The sequence below is a fragment of the Babylonia areolata genome, chromosome 4 (genome assembly GCF_041734735.1).
Source record: "Babylonia areolata isolate BAREFJ2019XMU chromosome 4, ASM4173473v1, whole genome shotgun sequence".
Taxonomy (NCBI): Eukaryota; Metazoa; Mollusca; class Gastropoda; order Neogastropoda; family Buccinidae; genus Babylonia; species Babylonia areolata.
In genome coordinates this window covers 46791158-46796157 of record NC_134879.1, presented here as the reverse complement: position 1 = coordinate 46796157, position 5000 = coordinate 46791158, and positions in this window count along the sequence as shown.

Here is a 5000-nt window from a genome sequence, read left to right as displayed (position 1 = left end):
GCCCCCACTCACACTCTCCCTTTCCCACTCTACATACATCCAAAGTGAGCTGATATGGGTGGTGTTGGAGAACAAGGAAGTTGAGAGTACTTATAGATAGGTTTTAAAAAGATGGGGAGTTTTTGGTGATGAGCGAAAAGCAGAAATAGAATCAGATGCACGGATATGATGAGGAAGGTTGTTCCAGATGTGAGGAGCAGCAAAGAAGAAAGAACGTTCGCCGTAGGTTCTTGTATTGACACGAGGAAGTTTCAAAAGGTAACAGCCAGAGGAAGAGCGGAGATTTCTTGCGGGAGAGTAAACACTGATAAGGTCAGAAAGATATGTAGGTCTTGCGGAGTGGAAAGCAGAATAGCAGAGATAGGCAACTTTGTATTTAATTCTCGCTTCAATGGGGAGCCAATGTAGAGTGCGGAGGTGAGGAGAAATGTGATCAGTACGTGGGACTCTGACAGTCAGACGAGCAGCATTGTTTTCAAGTTTTTGAATTCGCTGAAGAATACTGTGTGGGCAGCCTATGAGAAGAGAATGACAGTAGTCAATTCGTAACAGCAGAAAAGCAGAAATAAGAGTTTTAGTAGTTTCAACAGAATGGTACTGACGAATAGAGTTGATGCGACGAAGTTCACATTTGACTATGTGTATCAGATTTACTACCTGAGCATGCATGCTGAGGTTTGAGTCAAGAATGACTCCAAGGTTCCTTGCTGATTTAGAAAACTGAACTGTGGCATCACCAACCACAATACAGGCAGGAAAAGAAGTAGATGTGGACATTCTTGCAGAAGAAATAATCATAGCTTCAGTTTTGTCATCATTCAGCTGTAGTTTGTTGAATGTCATCCAGGATTTAAAATCGAGAATACAATCCTGCATCGACAGAATCAGACTGTGTACTTGGTTTGGTTCTGCAGACTTTTTGTAGCTGAGTATCATCAGCAAGAGTGATGAAGAAAGGAATGGCCAGAAATGATATCAGAAAGAGGAGCAGTGTGCAGAACGAACAGAACGGGGCCCAGGACAGAGCATTGTGGCACACCATAGGAGATCAGGGTTGGATCAGACTTAAAGTTACTAACAGAGACAATCTGGAAGTGGTTGGATAGGTATGAAGTCAGGACTGTTGAGTGAATCCCAAAAACATGTTCAAGTCTGGAATGGAGTATACTGTGGTCTGTTGTCAAACGCAGCCGACAGATCGAGCAAAGTTAACACAGATAGTTTACCTTCATCAACAGACAGTAACAGGTCATTAACGACTTTCAACAAAGCAGTTTCAGTGCAATGGGCAGATCTACACGCTGACTGAAAAGAAGAGAACAGGTTGTTTAATGCTAAATGGTCTGAAAGTTGGGAGAGAACATTTTTTTTCAGTAATTTTGGACACAAAAGCAAGGTTGGATACAGGGCGAAAACTTTTGAGGTCATTGTGATCCAAAGTGGCTTTCTTTAGCAGGGGCTTAACAAGTGCAGTTTTGTATTCATCAGGGAAGACACCAGAAATTAAAGAATCGTTTATAATTTTTGTAAGTGCAGGCAAAACAACATCCAAACACTCATACAGTAGTGGTGTGGGAAGGGGGTCCAGGTCACATGTTTTGGGAGCAGACTTTTTCAACACACTAAGTACATCTGTCTCTGAAACAGGTGTGAAAGCAACAAAAGGAACACCTTGAAATTCTTTTCCCAAGGGATGTGACACATCTTCTTCTTCTTCTTCTTCTATTATCATCACCATCTTCTTCTTCTTCTTTATTTCTCTTATTTTCGTTTCTTTCCTTTTTAAAATTCCAGTCTATCTGTCTGTCTGTCTTCTTCTTCTCTATGTCCTTATTCCTTTTCATTCTAGCTGTGGTTGTTAATCTTGCTCTTGTTCTTTCTCTTGTTCTTCTTCTCTTCCTTCTTCTCTTAATCCCAGTTCTATTTGTTCTTTTCCTTCTTTCTTTCTTCCTCACCCCCACTCCCCCCGACCTTCTTCTTTTCCTTCATTCTCTTCTTCCTTTATTTTCCCTCCTTTTCCTTCTCCTTTAACCATGTTTAGACAGCCGTACTCCGTTTTCCGGGACGAGGCGTGGTCTGTTGGCAAATAAACAGTGACGTGGTGGAGCTGACTTTGGATTGTGATCATTGGACGTCCAAGTGAAAAAAAAAAAAAATCAAAATTACTTTCTTTCGTTTGTTTGTTGATTTTGGGGGTTTTTGGTTTTGGTTTGGGTATTTTTATGTTTGACGAAAAGCGATGCCATGTTCCAGGTATTTATGGCACTGAACTGCGTGCTTGTTCCGCCATTATCCATGCGTCTGCCAAAACCATGCGGGCCAAACGACATGTTCCAGTTCCGAAAGGAAAGGCAGACGGCAATGACATACCCAGAGCAGGTGAACTGCCAGACTTTGCTCTGTTTATTGTCATCAACTTTACGGTGTGTGTGTTTGTGTTTGTGTGTGTGTGTGTGTGTGTGTGTGTGTGATTGGTAGAGGGAGGGTGTTTTACGTGTTGGGGTTGGGGGGCTTGAGGAGTCAGTGCATGTGTACCCATGTGTGTGTGGGTGTAGGGTGTGTGGATGTGTGTGTGTGTGTGTGTGCAGATCTGTATGTACCTGATAGTTTTTGTGTGGTTTGTTCCTGCGTGGTGTGTGTGAGTCTATATGTGTACCTGTGAGTGTGTGTGTGTGTGCGCGTGCGCGCGTGTGTGTGTGTGTGAGTGAGTGCGCGCGAGTGCGAGCGAGAGGGCAGGAGGGTAGGCATGACTTGATTGTTTGTTGAGAGACGTGTGAGTGTCACTCAGCGTGTGTGTGCACCCGAGCGTTTGTGTGTGTGTGCTAAGAGTTAGATCGCACGCGCTCGAGCATGTGTGTGTGTGTGTGTGTGTGTGTGTGTACGTGTGATTGTGTATGCATTTGTGTTTGAGTGTGTGCATGTGAGTACGTGCGTGCGTGTATGTGTATGCACGTGTGTGTGTGTGTGTGTGTGTGTGTGTGTGTGTGTACGTGTGTGTGTGTGTGTGTGTGTGTGTGTGTGTGTGTGTGTGTGTGTGATGACCTGATTCTTTTTGGGGGGAGCTGTTCGTGGTTTGATGGGTGCCAAGAGCATTGCGCAAAACACAATGCTATCTCTCTCTGTCTCTGTCTCTCTGTCTCTCCATCTGTCTCTCTGTCTCTCCCTCTGTCTCTCTGTCTCTGTCAATCATTCTCTCTCTCTCTCTCTCTCTCTCTCTCTCTCTCTGTCTCTTTCTCTCTGTCTCTGTCTCTCTGTCTCTCTCTCACCCCCCTCTCTCTCTCTCTCACTCTCTCTTTCTCCCGCCCCCTCTCTCTTTCTCCCGCCCCCTCTCTCTCGCCCGCCCCCCTCTATCTCTCTCCCGCCCCCCTGTCTCTCTCTCACTCTTTCTCCCGACCCCCCCCCTCTCTCTCTTTCTCCCGCCCCCTCTCTCTCGCCCGCCCCCCTCTATCTCTCTCCCGCCCCCCTGTCTCTCTCTCACTCTTTCTCCCGACCCCCCCTCTCTCTCTTTCTCCCGCCCCCTCTCTCTCTCCCGCCCCCTCTCTCTCTCCCGCCCCCCTCTATCTCTCTCCCGCCCCCCTGTCTCTCTCTCACTCTCTCTTTCTCCCGACCCCCCCCTCTCTCTCTTTCTCCCCGCCCCCTCTCTCTCGCCCGCCCCCCTCTATCTCTCTCCCGCCCCCCTGTCTCTCTCTCACTCTCTCTTTCTCCCGCCCCCCCCCTCTATCTCTCTCCCGCCCCCCTCTCTTTCTCACTCTCTCTCTTCCGCCCCCTCTCTCTCCTTCTCCTGCCCCCCCCCCTCTCTCCCCCTCTCTCTCTTTCTCCCGCCCACCTCTCTTTCTCCCGCCCCCCTCTCTCTCTCTCCCCCTCTCTCTCCCCCTCTCTCTCTTTCTCCCGCCCCCCCCCTCTCTCTCTCCCCCTCTCTCTCCCCCCTATCTCTCTCTTTCTCCCGCCCCCTCTCTCTCTCTCCCCCTCTCTCTCCCCCTCTCTCTCTCTTTCTCCCGCCCCCTCTCTCTCTCTCCCCCTCTCTCTCCCCCCTCTCTCTCTCTTTCTCCCGCCCCCCCTCTCTCTCTCTCCCCCTCTCTCTCTTTCTCCCGCCCCCCTCTCTCTCCCCCCATCTATCTTTCTCCCGCCCCCCCCTCTCTCTCTCCCCCTCTCTCTCTTTCTCCCGCCCCCTCTCTCTCTTTCACTCTCTCTCACTCTTTCTCCCGCTCCCCTCTCTCTCCCCCTCTCTCTCTTTCTCCCGCCCACCTCTCTTTCTCCCGCCCCCCCCCCTCTCTCTCTCCCCCTCTCTCTACACCCTCTCTCTCTCTCCCGTCCCCCCGCTCTCTGTCTCCCCCCCCCTCTCTCTCCCCTCTCCCCTCTCTCTCTCTCTCTTTCCCCGAGGCGTAGACTGCTGCCGACCGTCTGTTCTGAGAATCTGTCCTGACAGTGTTGAGTGATAAGATCCTCGGTTGGTTTCTCTTCGTGTTCGTCTGTCTGTCTGTCTGTCTGTCTGGTGTTTTTCTCTGGTACTGTTTCTCTTATACTGTCACTCTCTCTGCCCCCCCCACCCCCCCTCTCTCTCTCTCTTCCTCTCTCTCTGTCTCTCTCTCTCTCTCTTCTCTATCCTCCCTCTGTCTCTCTCTCTCTCTCTCTCTCTGTCTGTCACTGTCTGTCTGTCTGTCTCTCTCCCTCCTTCCCCCCTCTCTCTCTTCTCTATCCTCCCTCTGTCTCAATCTGTCTGTCTGTCTGTCTCTCTCTCACACACACAAACACACACACACCGACTTCGAGGAACAAATTTAAACAGTTGTAGGTAAACAGAAGTGACACAGAAGACTTGACGTACCAGCCGCTCCGAAATGAACCACTCTGTGGCTTCGTTTTCTTTATTTTGTTGTACTGCCGGGGGAGTGATGTATGCCAGTGTGTGTTTTCGGGAGACTGCCGGGTGGAAAGGTGGAAAGTGTGTGTGTGTGTGTGTGTTGTTCGTGTGTTGTGTGTGTGTGTGTGTGTGTGTGTGT